This window comes from Rhinolophus sinicus, chromosome 3, assembly GCF_057876585.1.
Source record: "Rhinolophus sinicus isolate RSI-liver-muscle chromosome 3, RSI-T2T, whole genome shotgun sequence".
Classification (NCBI taxonomy): domain Eukaryota; kingdom Metazoa; phylum Chordata; class Mammalia; order Chiroptera; family Rhinolophidae; genus Rhinolophus; species Rhinolophus sinicus.
In genome coordinates this window covers 141,549,358-141,565,834 of record NC_142503.1, presented here as the reverse complement: position 1 = coordinate 141,565,834, position 16,477 = coordinate 141,549,358, and positions in this window count along the sequence as shown.

Here is a 16,477-nt window from a genome sequence, read left to right as displayed (position 1 = left end):
TACCATGCACCTTGGAAATACTGCTTCCAGAGCACCAACTTGAAAAGGGTGGTTTACAAACCCTTAGGGATCCTAGAGATTGTTTCAGGGAGTCCACAAGGTCAAATTATTTTAATACTACTTTGATTATTTTTGCATATTCTGGTTTGTTGGAATTTCCAGTGATAATGCCACAGCAATGGTGTATCAAATTGCTGGTGTCAAATGCACTAATTTTCTCTATTGCCAATTTTTAAATCACTTTTCCTAGAGATGGCTGCTGATGAAGCCGTCAAAATTATTATTAATTTAGAAAATCTTTGTACTTGAGTACATGTCTTTTTAATATTCTGTGACAACATAGGAAGTATGCATAAAGCGTTTGCTGCATATCAAAGTCTGATTGTTTTATCAAGGAAAAGCACTTCTGCAATTATTTCACTTGAAAGCTGAACAAGCCTCTTTAACAGAATAGCATTTTGCCTTGAAATAACAACTGACACACAAAACATGTTTATTCAGCCTTGGTTATTTGGTAGTCACTTTCTCAAAAATTAACAAAGTAAGCCTGCCATTTCAAGGAAGGCAACTGACAATATTTGTTGCCAATGATAAAATTTGAAGTTTTAAGTAAAAAAATTAGAGTTGTGGGAAATTTGTATATTACATACACCCTGAGCTTGACCACATCCAAAGACTTAATGACTTTTTGATGAAATTGATGATTTTATTAAAGACTGTGATGTTTTTAACATTGTATAATGAAATGAACCAACATTTAGAAGCTCTGTTTCACTCAGGGAGCTAAAATTTTCTAAATGACCAATATATGATGCTTCAAGATCATGCATGGCTAAAAGATGTATTTAAATTGCCCAGTTGGCCAATAGAGTTTAATGTAACAGAGGATGGAAGTTCATGAGAGTTACATCCGATCCTTTCCACTCTGGAGGATGCAGCAATTTATCCTAATTAGAACTGATATGCATTCTGGGTAACAGTTTGTATTCGCTGCTCACAGTACCTCTGCCAGCAAAATTATCTGAGGGCTCCCATAATTTCTAATTTATTGATATGGAATCCTATACAGGATTGTTTCAGAAAAAGGACCCATTTTATATCAAAGGAGATAGAACAATAACTATAGTATCACAGAATCCACTCTCCATCCACTATGATAATTAAGTGTATCTATCATATACCACATCACCTGGAAGCTGCAGACCTGATAAAATTTTAGAGTGGCACTTTTAATACTCAGGATACTAGTTTGGGGATGACACTAAGTAAGTTTAGTGTTATCCTTCAAAATGCAGTATACATATGATAAACCAATGGCCATTTTATTTTCTGTCTCCTAAATATTTTGAGGATATTGGTCCAGAAACCGTGGGATAAAAATAGGATTAATCTCCCTTGGCATCACTCCAAATGATCCAATTGGCAAATTTGTCATTTCCATACACACAATTTTAGGCTCTGTTAGATGAGACGAAGGTGTTGCATTTCTACCAGGGTGATAGTATTCGATTGAACCTAAAACAATAACTGCCATATGATCATTGTGGGCTCCACTTGTCAGGGACTAATATGGAAAAAACAAACAATAACAACAACAAAAATGGAGTTACTATACTGACTAAAGCACTCTAGTCAGTGAATAGGAAGTAAATATGATGAGGAGGGAGCAAGGACTGCTTCTTTATATTAGGGGCAGAGAGAAATGTGTCTGGAACTCTTGGGATTCTCTGGTGCAAATCTTGGTCCTTATATGCTCGGTGATAATACCGTGTTTCCCTGAAAATTAGACCTAGCCAGACCATCAGCTCTAATGCATCTTTTGGAGCAAAAATTAATATGATACCCGGTATTATATTATATTATGTTACCCAGTATTATATTATATTATATTATATTATATTATATTATATTATATTATATTATATTATATTATATTATATTATTATATACCAAGTCTTATACCAAGTCTTATATTAAAATAAGACCGAGTCTTATATTAATTTTTGCTCCAAAAGACATATTAGAGCTGATGGTCCAGCTATGTCTTATTTTGGGGAAACACAATGGTAAATGGGCAACTGCAGTAAACAGGCCTGACAAGGGCAAGGTAGACAGAGGTTCAGGCCTTACAGAGATAAGATCTGTTGCACTCCACTGGGCAAGCAACCTATAAGAGTAGAAATTCTGTATGAGGGTAAGGGAAGAGGAGATATAAATATTAATTTCATCCTCGGGATTGACTCAATAAACTCAATAAGAATAACTTTATGGTCTCACTGACCTCTTGTTCTAGGATTTCTTTTTTTTTTTTTTTTTTTTTTTTTTTTGAGATTGTGAAAGGTCAATACTTTGAAGAATCAGAGATAGGACATAGTGAGCTTAAAGTGGGGCACAAGTAGCTCTGAAGGACACAAGTGATGGACTGTAGTGTTATTGGGGCCCTGCTCATACCAGTTGTTCCTACCTCAGAGGTTGCATGTAGCTTTGTTGGACAATTTCTGTACTCACCGACAATGGTCTACCTCAAATACCTGCACCTCTATGCCTGAGATTTTCCTTTGGCTGTGTGAACATTTCAGCCTGTAGAAATGGGAGGACAGAAATTCCATGAAGGTAACACCTGTTATAGTTCTAAAGATGGCCACAAATTCTTTGACATTTCTCCCATCAGTAGGTGCGGTCAAATCCTCCTCCACTTGTATCTGGACTGGCTTTGGTGACTTGCGTGAAGTGGAAATGATGGTGTATGACTTCTGATGCTAGGTTAGAATTAGCCATGCCAATTCTACCTTTTGTTCAACTTTGAGCCCTGAGCCACAATGTAAGAAATCCAATGACCTTTAGACTTCAAGGATAAGAGGAAGCTGAAGCCGTGCAGAGAGACCAAAGTAGGTGTTCTGGGTGCTAGTCTCAGCTGATGGCTGCCTTTGATTCTTCCTAGATCAAGTGCCTAGATATGATGAAAGAAGCCTCCCAATGTATATCTAGATAGATAGATAGATAGATAGATAGATAGATAGATAGATAGATAGATAGATAGATAGATATGTAGATATATAGATATATAGATATAGATATATAACCTTCTCTGTTCTGAAATGATTCTGGTCCCTTCTTTTTGAGTCACTCTCAGTTATTTGAGTCTTCTTAGTTAAGTCTCCAGGCATTATGAAGTTGAGATGAGCTCTCTCCAAATTTGTCTTGTCCTAATTTCTGCCCACAGAACTCCTGAGCATAATAAAGTGGGCTTTTTTTTTTTTTTTAATGCCACTAATTCTTAGGGTGGTTTGTTTCAAGAAATCAACAGCCAGAACCTGCCCCTCGGATCAAAATTCAACCAATGAGGATAAGAGTTGGTCAATAAATACCTCTGCTTCTTTATCCTTTAAATTCTGAGGTGCAGTCTACAGAGTGTCTCAGGCGTTTCCAAGCAGGATTGAGTCCCCATTTTCCATAGAGGAAACCACTTCATAAGCACACATTTTGCTTGCTTTCCTCTTTTCCCTTCTTTACTTTCCCAATCTCTGACTCTGCTTCCTGTGATTCACCTCTCAAATGAACTACTTGCACCCAAATCCTTGTTTAAGGTCTTCTTTTTCAGAAACCCGAATCAAGAGTAGATCCAATTTTGTTTTGCTGTTTTCTTTTTTATATCTACTCATATATGGACCATAACTGTCCCCCATGTCATTTATTGAAAACCCATTCTCTCTCTTCCAACCAGAGGTACAACCTCTGTCACACAGCCAGTATCTATTTATAATTGAGTATTTTTTTGGGGGGGATAATTATTCCATTCTGTTGATCTATTTATCTATCCCTGTACCAATATTAAGCATTTCTATCTATTAGGGCCAGTCCTCTCATCTCTCTTTTTTTATTCAGGAGAATGAGTAAATATTCATATTTCTATATTAATTTTACAATAAGTCTGTCAAGTTATATAAAATACATATTGGATTTTCTGTTGGGATGGTATTTGGCCTAGAGATAATTTTGGGAACAAGTGATACCTTTATGATATTGGATGTACTATTTATCAATATGTTACTGTGTAACCAATTACATAAAGTGTAGTATCTTAAAACAGCAACTACAATTATGTATTATTTCACATAATTTCTGTGGGTCAGAAATTTTAGAGCAGCTTAGCTGAGTGGTTTTTGGCTCAGGGTCTCTCATGAGTTTTCAGTCCAAGATGTCATCTAAGACTTCAGTCATCTGAACACTTGACTGAGGAAAGGCTATGCTTCCAAGATGGCTCACTCACACGGATCTTGGTGGGAGGGCTCAGTTCCTATGTAGGCTCCCACATTGTGTAGCTTCAGTGCCTTCATGACATGACAGTTGATTTCCAAGAGTGATCAAGAGAAAAAGAGTAAAGAGAAAGCTGTGCCTTTTATAACCTAGTCACATACTACCACTTCTACTATCTTCTATTTTTAAAAAACAAGTCAAGATTGTTATTTCTATTTCATCTTTGGTATAGAAACAAAACTTATTTTTGCATATCAAACATGTGACAACAACCTGCTCTGTTCTCACATTAGTGGGTTTTCTAAGTACATAATCATGTCATTTGTGCGTTATTCACAGTCCCAGTAGGAAGTACATGGCACCCTAAAACTGAGTAACAGAGAAGAACATAACAAAATGGTGACTGTTTACAAAGTGGGCAGCATTTAGGGAAAGCAACAATTCATGTCGCAAAACCCAGAATTTGTAACCTAGAAAGTGATTACCATCCCCAGGCCTGAAGGAACAAAGTAAGGGAATGGTTACCTGAACCACAAGAAACAACTGCATGGGGAGGGCAACCTGACAGGATTCATAGCCTTTGTTAGAAGGACAAAGGGAGGCACCCAGACAAATACATACTCCAACCTTTCCTCTCACACTCCAATATTCTACGGGTGTCACCTGATGGCTAGATTCAAATAAATGCCAGAAAATAAAGACATTGAGGTCAGTCTCCTGGAGCACAGAGCAGAATGAAGTGGGGCAGTGAAGACCCAGAGGGAAAAATGAAAGGTATCAAGCACAATCTGCAAAACAAATGACAGAGTTTTATTTCTTCTTTTCTAATCCTTATTCCTTCAGATGTGAATTGTTTGTTAATATACCTAAGTTTTGATGGAAGAAAAAAATGGCAGCTAAAATTATAGATAGATGATAGATATCATTTATTTATATATTTGAAGTATATATATACTATATATATATATACACTTATATATATTTATATTTATGTTATTAATATAAATTATACTTATATTATTTATGTATTTCAAGTCTATATGTGTATATATAGACTTCAAATATGTAAATAATAAATATATATATATATATATATATATATATATATACACACACACATTTTTTTTTTTTTTTAAACTCCCCACACATAACGTATGGGATCTGAGAGGATCTAACATCATATACCCTTAGGTACTAAGGGAGCTAGCAAGTAAACCTGAAAGCCCCCTAGGAATCATAGAAGGATTTCTATGGAAGTTAACCCAAGAAGTTAAGAACTTATCAATTTAATATTAAAACTTGGAAAGAGACTAATATAATTCATCACACAATGTCCTATCTACTGGAAGATTGAAAGATCACAGGTGGCAATCATTTGGCTGTGTGATACTTAAATCATGTCACTAACAAATGCTTCCTTCTGTGAGAGATTTCAGACCACAGTAAAAATGTAGCAGTTATAGATGTTTTGTGTGAAATTTCAGCTCCTGTGATATCATTCTAGGAGGGTTTGAAATATATAGTCCTTATTCTGTACTATTAGGTGGTAAAATAGTTGGTCTCCCTCCAGGATACCTAAAAGTTTAAGTTGGATCTTAGGATAGCATTATAAGATGGTCCACCAGGATCAGAGTGAATCAATGTCTCTTTCAAAGACTTGGAAAGGACTTTCAAGAATATGTCTATCAAATTTATTAATATTCTTAAATTAAGAGCCACTCATGTTCTAAAAGACTTCAAAAGACTTGACATTAATCTTAGAAAAAGAGATTTTTGCAAAAGCTGTAATCCAATAGTTGCAAATGGCAAATTGTCCACTTAGAGATACATGTAACAGGCAGAACACATGGGAAAATGATGAGGTGCAAGAATAGAAGGAAAGTCCAGGGCCTCAACCTCTTTCTCTCCTAGGATGCATAGTCAGGATACAGTTGAAGGTGTACAATGTGCTAAAAATGTATTCATGTGTTGATTGACACTTTTTATAAAGCATATGGAGAATTGGGATTAAGGAGGAAAGAATACTGTTGATTAGAGAGAAGGCATATGAAGGCATAGAAAACTTTCTGGACAAAATAAACAGGATTTTCAGAGATAACTGCAGGGAATAAATACAGAGAAGTGGACTCTGGATTTTGTCTGTCTTAATAAAAATCACATTTCCACCACCCACTGTTCTTTCACCTCAGAGAGGTTACTTAATTTCTCGAAGTTTCTGATTCCTTATTTGTAAAATGGTGGTAACAAATTTATGCACACCATAGCACTGTTGTAAGGGAATAAATGGGCTAATACAGATAAGGAACTCAGGACATTGTCTGGCCTCTGGAAAATGTTATGCTAGAGGAAATCCTCCTGTAAGAGGTAGTTGTGAAAGTGGTCTGAGACCAGAGCCTGAGGGATAGGCCGAGTGAGGAATCTTAACTCCATGGACATTAGAGATAGGCAGTTATAAACCTGTGGCTCCAGGAATCCTTCTAAGTATGTCCCTTTGACATATTATACCTAACAAGAAGTGGATTAAGAACGTTCAGTCAGGAAAATATGGCCAATTCATGGGGTGGGGGGGGGGGTTACTAATAATATCACTAACAGATCTTTACATATCCTTAGAAGGAATAATTTGATAAACTTCTTAGGCTGAGAGGCAGTGTGTAAAGACTTTATCCCACATGCACACACAAAGTGTATGCTGAAGGAACCACAGATGGTGGATGGCCACTCACTTGCCATCAAAAGGATGAGACTAGTAGGTCCACTTGATCCACAAAGCCACTATTTCACTAGACAGGCTGTGCCTTCTTAGAGCAAAGTTGCCCACGATGATAGAGAGGAGAAAAGCCAAGTTCTACCAGGAGTACCAGCCTTTTCCCATTTCCCCTCAAGTGCTTGGCCTCTTCTCTCAATAGATGCAGTTAAAGTTGCAAAGAATATTTGATAAAATTCCAAATTATTATATTTTCCAGAATTCTCCTATGTCTTGGTCTGGCCCTGATCATATAGTAAATTTTCCTGAGACTGGTTGTCAACCTGTCATATTACCTAGATCTCTAGCTGCTTCTGCATTTGTTTGCCCTTTATAAACTGGAGGACATTCCGGGGAAAAGGGAAGGTAGTAATTAAAATACACAGAAAGTAAATAAGAATACTTAAAAATGTGCCTCCCTTAAAAGAAATTTAGTAAGAGAGGAGAAGGAAATAAATAATTCAAGTCTTCAGAAACTCCATGCTATATCTGGCATGTCCAGGCTTTTTATTCTCCTACTAATGAAATCCTTACTATACACTTGCTCTCTGAAGACTCAGAGGCTGGAAAAGTGTGTTGATGGTTAAATTTTTATTTTTCTGTATCACAGAGCAGTGTGCCTAGACTAGAGAAGAAGTAGTGGTCTTCCAACCACCATTTAGAATCCAAGAATAGGATGAACTCCTTCAGGAGTATGTAGCTTCTTGACAAAGCTGACGGCACAATGGAAGGGAGAGAAGGCCTCTTGGGGCTGCTTTGGAAACAGAGGCTCAAAGATGCTTTGCATTTGAGCTTTATTTGCATTCCCTGATATTAGGCACTCCTTTTATTTGGTACATTTTGGTTAGTGGGAATAAAATCTGTGTCTGTGCTTATCATCGGTTACTCAATAAAGCAAAGACTCGGTTGTTTATTAAAAATCAAATCCAAAACCACACCTTCCAGTGGCTACCTTAAGCACTTTTACATTACATTATTAAGCATTTTTTAAGTTATGGTTGACATACAATATTATATTAGTTTCAGGTGTACTATAGTGATTCTGCATTTATATACCTTATGATGTGATCACCACAATATATCTTAGTAACCATCTATCACCAGACATAGTTATGATATTATTGACTATATTTCCCATGTTGTACATTACATCCCCATGTTACCCAAAAGTAGTATGTCTACATTACTGGAAAATTGAAAATTCACACAAAGCTCATGAACTTTGGATTCCTTATCCATAAACGTGAAATTCTGGACGTTGAAAAGATATTTTCAAACTTCATTTTGCAAAGTACCAAAGTCCCTTTAAGGTGCTCCATCACCACTGCATGTAGCATCGCCCAGAACACTTTACCTGAAACAGTTCTGCTTATATCACCTTTCATCTTAGGATTGATTCCATTCAATAATATCCCACTGCTTTAAAGTTTGAAGATGTTAGGCTAGAAGATCCCTAAATTTCCTTCCAGTTCTGATATTCCTTAATTCTATGAATTATAACCGGGAGCTACAGGCATGCCTTGACGATATGGCAGGTTTAGTTATAGACCACCGCAATAAAGAAAGTTTGGCAATAACGCAAGTAGTAATCTTTTTGCTAGTGGAAGGTCCGCCTTTAATCTGTGAAGCGCAATAAAGCAAAGTGAAATAAAACGGGGTACACCTGTATTTAACCAGAGAACAGAAAGCTAAAGTGTGATTTGATTCATGTCTTCAAAAGCATAAGCAGTTTTGTGAAGGGATTGCTTATTGGCCTTTTCATGTTCCCAGGGAGCCAACATGAAAGAAATAGGCTTAGACTAAAAGTGGGATGTTTCTATTTGAATGGATGGCAAAGACTTTTTACCATCACCATGATGAACAAGGAAAATGGAGTAGTAATCATCAGCCTGGGAGAACTGGGAACATTTTCTTCAGCTGTGGAGTTAATTACCTTGAGAAGTACATCCTGGCCACATGATGAGAGAAGTCAATAACTCTTCAGATACTGGTGGGGGACAGAGATATCTCATGTTTGATGCAAGGATCAATCTAAAGCCTAACTGCAGAGGCAGCTCACTGCAGTCTGATCTTTCTGTGCAGTTCATTAAGGTTGTCTGCATGCAAAGAACTTGAACACTGTTATTCCATGCGTAAAACAGGTATAAGTCATGGTTCTCAGCCTTGGCTGCAAGTCAAAACCACTTGGGGAACTTTAACAAATACATGGGCCTGGGCCTCGTTCCATACTGCTCAAAGGAGACTCTTTGTATAGGGAGTGAGTTGTTTGTGGGAGGAACATCACATAGCTACAACCATGCATGGATAGGTTTACTAACCCAGGAGAGAAGTTGCAGCTGTGCTGCCTTGTGTTTTGTATAAAAGAGTAAGAAATCAGCTGGGAGACAGGTTGTAGAGAGTGATTCTGAAAGCTCGGGGAGGGTGTTTGTGTGCTGGGAGGAAGAAAATGCAATTAGTGTGGATTTAACTGATGGTCGGGGAAGGTTAAGGGAGAAATAGTAGGAAGTTATAGGGAAGAACAACAACAAAGCATTGGAAGAGTCCTTGGTTGGATAATAAGGGTTTGTTGTGAAGAAGCTACCCTGCTAGAGACTGGCAAAGGCAAGAGGGCAAGAACTTCAAGAGAGGGGAAAATGAGAAGAAATTGGAGCCCACCTTCACCATGGAAGCAGCCAGGCATCAAATGTTAAATGAGAGCACAGGAGAAGTTGGAGTAAAGACTCAAGTTTAGCCTGGCCTGTGCCTGAAGCCAGTGAAGGGAGTTAAAGCTGTAAAATGGTCCTGCCCAAAGCGATGAAGTGCAGGACCACAGTCTGTGTGAATAGAGGGACTTGTTAAAGAGGATGAGACAGAGGAAAATGTCTGCTCAGAAATCAAGACCCTGCTGCTGCGGAAATAACTAAGGAGTAACACCTACTGAGTCGCCTGTGTGAAAAGAGCTTAAGAAAAGAAAAGAAAGAAAAACAGATGGTGTAGACATCTCTGCTGCTCTGGATTCACAGAGAAGGGAGGTAGGTGATTTTAAAGACTCTGAAGTGAAAGGCTTGAGAGGGACTTGTCCTCAACCAAAAAAAGGAGAAGTGTTCTCAAGCTTTTAACTTATTTAGAGATAAATGTTTTCCTGGGTGGTCCCTTAACGAGTTCAGTCTATTCCTGTAAACTGGTCTTTGCAAACATAGAAACACCGGGATGGGACTAATGAGTCCTAGGCTGCTATTTTCTTGGGAATATGCTTACTACCCCTATCTGCTAAAACTGATTACCTAGGAAGGGCTTTCATTATTTCTCATGGAGTTTTCTTACAAAATTGGAAGTTAGTAGGTAGCTTAAAGGGGTACAAAGGTATGCTGAAGTGGGAGGAAATGGCCATTTTTAGCCATTATTAGCTTTAAAAAGGAAAAAAAGGGGGGTGGGTTGGGGGGAATTCTCTGAGCCTTTCCTTCAAACGCTGGGAAATGGAAACATAATGTGAGCTGGGATTCAGCCTTGTTTCCTCCTGGCCTCCCCCAGCTCCTTTTCATTTGCCCTGACATGTACTTCCTGTTACCAACATGCCAGAGACCAGTGGTTCCTCACACTGATATCTGCCTCTTACCACACTACCAAGGTCTCCAGGAAGCAGATTCTTATCCTGATCTGGATATCAGGGTATTTTATACACCATCAAAAATGTGTATATCTCCTGGGAAGAAGGCCCAAAGCTTTCAAGACTCCCAAATAGCTTTGAGGCCATTGTTTCAGCAAGTAAGAACATCTGCGGTTGGCCTAAGCATCAGTCTAGATACTACATTATGAGAACTACTATAGTTGAGCTGCTTAGAAAATACAGACTAATTGAAAGAAGTGAAGAATGGGATACATTGACTCTTCATGTATCCAAGTAAAAGGCTCCTGGTTTCTGATTAATATGGTAAGGGCGCCTTCATGAGGTTTACATTTGGGCCCTCCTGTGATTTTCTCTCAGAGAAAAAGTTCTTGCTGACTGAACTGATCGCAAGACTTAATCAGTAACATGTTTCATTTTCCCTTGAGGCTTGAGCATGAAACACACAGTTTGTCTGTATTCAGGGGTTCTGATACTATAGCTATGACAAATCTCTGAGCTGAGTATGATGTGTGGAGGAGAATAAGTGGAATGAGTAACCAAAAACTTTAAAAACTCTGTTTAACAATGTTCTTCACCTTAGTCTTTCAGGGCCACTGTTAGGGTAATATGTTCTACAATTTGCTTCCTATATCAAACTTCTAGATTTGAAGCAGAGGTTCTGCACCCCACAAATATTTTATCTTCATTTTCCCATGGTAGGACTGAGTGGGCTGGGGCAATAGTCCTGGAAGTGACTGGGCAGAGCCACCCAGGATATGGTTAAGGAAGCTGAACTTTCTATCTCTCCAATCCTTGTTTTCCCACTGTAATCCCCCATGTCCTTCTCAGTCCAGTCACCTTAGGATTTTATTAGGATAAGAAAATCCCAGCCCCAATCCCTTCTTGGAGTTCACTTCTCTGTCTTCTGCTTGCATGTCTGTGGAGGAAGGCACAGGTTGGTCCCACTAGGTGTTTCAACTCCACTTTTGTCTACCAACTGGCTTCACTAATTCATTCCCAAACTGTTTAAAGGCAAACAGGTCACTACCGTTAATTCTGTCAACCATACAATCTAGACTTGAATGTAATGTCTTCCTAAAAATAACTTTGATTCTATTCTTTGCTAAAGAACCCTTATGATGAAAGGCTCACTCTGCATAATAGTGTTGATTGCTAAGCAAGAGGTTTGCCTCTGCCTGCCAACCCTCGTTACCTTGTTCACAGAGGGTCACTGTTAGCCAGGAATGTCTCCTAATCTTGATTCGGTATTGAATGAAAATAAAAGTTGGAGACTCACCTACTGAGTATGCCTTGAAATATGGTGTACAATAAATTATATGGTAAGAAATCAGATTTTCTGAACTGAATTTGCAGGCTGCCCAAGGGAAAAGCTACTCAATGTTTTGTTGTTGTTGTTTTAATGAGGTAGCACTGCAGCACACTAAGACTGGGCTAAGTAAAGCTTGTTATGATCCCTATACACCCTTTATACCCCGTCCCTATTCAAGACTACATTGTGGCTCACAATGGCTCAGATTGCTAAAGAAAAACAAAATCTGACAACTCTTTTTATACGCCATGGATATTTCAGTAATAAATAAGTCGCCAATGGTTTCTCCCACCCGAAGTTTACTGATAGCTAATTTGTACTCTGAACCTCGGTGGTTGGTGTCCCACTATAAAGACATATGTAAAAGTACAAGTATTACTTATAGACTTAATCTGAAAGTGCAAGTGTTACTTATTGACTTAATTTCCCATTGATAATGGATCTTTTGCCAGTAACTCATTTTGATTTCTCTCTGAGCATAAATGTTTGCCGTTAACTTGCTACTGATCTTACAAGGTTCTCAGCAGTAGGGATCCGCAGCTGTATTTCCTATGCAGGATGTCTGAAAGGGCTTGTAGTTTCGGACTTTTCTACTTCTCAGGGCAAAATTCAGTAATTTCATGCTAGAAAAATACTATTCTTTTTGCCTGGAAAGAGTTAAGCAACCTGCTCGAATCCTGTGCCTTAATTAAAAGTGTTGCAACAGCTTCTGAGACTTTGTGCAAACTTCTTGACAAATAGGGAACAGTACGCAAACTGCTGGTCCAACAGAACTCCATTCATATTTTTATTTCTTGCCACTTTTTTGGCTGCTTGAGCAAAATAATTACTCATTCTCTTGCCTCAGCTCATAAAACTGACATCCTATACTTGCATTAAAGGCCTGTTTAAAAATTCCTTAATGATATTTTAACTTGCAGGATTTCATTTTCATTATTATGAAAGTGTCATCAAATATCCATTTATTTAATTGGCAATAATAATAACAGGCTTACTTCAACGGCAGCTGTTTGCCTGCCCGTGTGGAGGATAACTGCCTCCAAAATGTCTTTATTACCACCCCTAAGCAAGTCGGAGGCCAGCCTCACTCTTTCTGGAGTCCAGTGACCAATCAGATGCTTTGCAATAGAGAAAACATGTCACTGTGGGAATAATTATATTCTGCCTTCCCTCTTCCCTGATGCTACCAAGCCACCTTTAGGCAGTTCAGGGATATGAGTATGATTTAAAAACAAACAACAAATCAAAATACTTTGTAGTTGGATTTCCATAGTGCTCCAGGTGCTACCATGTTTCCCTGAAAATAAGACCGGGTCTTATATTAATGTTTTGCTCCAAAAGACGCATTAGGGTTTATGTTCAGGGGATGTCATCCTGAAAAATCATGATAGGGCTTATTTTCCGCTAGCCCTAGGTGGTAGGTGGTGAACTAAGACCAGAACCAAGTTCTATTATGTTCCTGAGCCAAATATTCTATGAAGTCATAAATTCCAATACAGGCATTTTGAAATTCAAAGGGAACATTTTACATGTTCCCAGTTTCACTCAACCTGGAACATTTATTTGTGAAAAGGCATTTCCAAGCTTTACCTTAGGTGAAAAGAGTCATGTCATTAATCCCTTTAAAGTACAAATATCCCTTCTGTATTTTTCTGCTGAGCAGGTCTGAGGCCTTGCTAGGAGTTTCAGATTAGTTTTCAAACGTGGTAACAGCACTGCAGAGGCTAAAGCAAGACTCTTACTGATTTCTCAGCACCTCTACTCATACACAACCAGAGTTTCTAGGGTTCCTGATTTGTAAGATCCCTGCCTTCCCTGTGCCCTCAAATGGAAAAGTGATGAAATTAAGGAAATATATTTATTAGTTGATGGTCGCCTTAAGATCACAGATATGGCAAAGCCATGGCAACTTCTTTCCCAAACAGGATTGGGAAGTAGATGCTCACAATCAGCCCCCATAAATTCTTGATATTCTGCACAGAGAGGGGGGTAATGTCTTTCCAGAACCAGACCTGTTAGGATGAGGCCTTTATCAAAATCCCCATCTTCAACTTTTTCAGTGGGTAAAAGAAAGCTTTATGAGGTATCTACAATTTTCCCAAATGCCACTTTCTTAAGAATACAGATATTCTTTGTAATTAGGTAGGTATCCATCTCCAAAAGACCAAAGCAATATGGAGGTGAAAAGTGAATCCTTTCATGAATTTCACATATTTTATACATACATAACACACACACACACACACACACACACACACACACACACACACAGTCGGTGCCACAAAAATGTATACACTATTTTGGTTTTTTTCTTTTGTTTCTTATACACATTTTAAGAAATAAAAAACTATATTAAAATTACACTGATGGTAACCACTTTGAGCACTTCTTGGAATTGCAGAAGTCAAACGTGACTTGTATTCATCTTTTGTTATCAGTATATATTTAGTATTACAATTTTAATACAGTTTTTTCCTTTCTTAAAATGTGTATACATTTTTTTGGGGCATCCTCTGTGTGTGTATGTATATGTGTGTGTGTGTGTATGCACATACATGTACACATATAATATGTGTACATATACACATATAGTCCAATTATACATATATACATGTGTGCAACATATACACATGCAATCCAATTACATATATAAAATCAGATTATATAATAAAATCTTATGTATAATCAAAGTATACAAAAATCAAAATTTATATACGAAATCAAATTATACATGCATATTTAATCAGATTATATAATCAAATTTGTATATTATATGCATATGTTAGCATTTTATATACTATTTGCAACATTAGTTTAACCATCTCATTTTACATTGATCTTAACTCACTGAAATTTGAGGACACCACTGACTTCGTAAAGTAAATTAGGCTTCTACACCCTTTCCAACATAATAGCCCTTACCCCATGTGTCAGCAAACGAATATGTAGATTCTGTTAAGGTTTGTACAACCTTTCCTGTAATATATAAATATTAGGGAGAAATAATCCAAATATGGGCCCAATAAGCCCACTGCAACATGGCTTGCTTCAGGAATCCATTAATAAAATAACATGCATAAGCCTCTTCTTAGAACAGTGGATCATGGTGTTTTAAGATTTTTCTTTCTTTAATGCTCTGCCAGCCAACCTCATAGCAAACACTTGTTGCTGTTTTCATGGATTTATCCTTAAAGGCCTCTTCTATCAAGGAGCTCTGGGTCTTTGAGTAGCCTTAGGTAAGAATTTTAATCTTTACTCTGGTGGCTCAATTCATATTTGTCTACTAGACCTGTAGCACTTATGCTTACATGGTTATGACATCTAAAGTATTTTATCCCTAAAGAGTCTGTGATTTCTTAGCTATTTCCATAGACCCATTCAAGTTGAAGGTCTAATTATTATTCCATCCTGCTCACTTGGAAAAACTATACCCAGCTTTACTTTGGGTAAGTTCCAAAAATAAAGTATGCTTAATACCCTGGGCTTCCATTAGTGTTAGAAAAACCAGAGAGTCTTTCCTTTTTTTTTTATTAGTTTCAGTGTACAAAAAAATGTAATAGTTAGACATTTATCATTTATATCCCTCACACAGTGACAACCCCTCTCCCCCTATTTACTACCCCTCTGACATCGCACACAGCTGTTACATTTCTACTGTCTCTATTCCTAATGCTGTACTCCACTTCTTGTAAATATATATACATATATATGTGTGTGTGTGTGTGTGTGTGTGTGTATATATATATATATATATATATATATATATATATATATATATATATATAAAATTATAGTTGACATTCATTATTGTTCAGCTTCAGCTTCAGGTGTACAGTGCAGTGATCAGGCATCTACACCATCCCTGAGGTGGTCTCCCTAACAAGACAAGTGTCTGTCGGATACTCTACAAATCTTTACATTATTGATTATATTCCCCAAACTGACTTTCATATCCCTGTGGCAATCTTGTGGTTACCGATTGGGCTTTCTAATCCCCTCACCTTCTCCCTAATCTCCAACCCCCCTCTCATCTGGCAACCCTCAGTTTTTCCTCTATATCTCTGAGACTGTTTCTGATTAGTTCGTTCATTTACTCTTTTCTTTAGATTCCATATAAGTGAGATCATATGGTACTTGTCTTTCTCTGTCTGATTTATTTCACTTAGCATAATGTTCTCTAGGTCCATCCATGTTGTTGCAAATGGTAAGATTTCTTTCTTCTTTATGGCTGAGTAATACTCCATTGTATAAATGTACCACGGTTTCTTAATCCAGTCATCTACGATGGGCATTTCGGTTGTTTCCATGTCTTGGCTATTGTGTGTAGTGCTGCAATAAACATAGGAGTGCATAAATTTTTTCGAAGTAGAGTTTTGGATTTCTCTGGATAGATACCTAGGAGTGGAATTGCTGGGTCATAAAGTAGATCCATTTTCAGTTTTTTGAGATACCTCCATACTGTTTTCCATAGTGGCTGCACCAATCTGCAATCCCATCAACAGTGCACAAGGTTTCCCTTTCCTCCACATCCGCGCCAGCACTTGTTGTTTGTTGATTT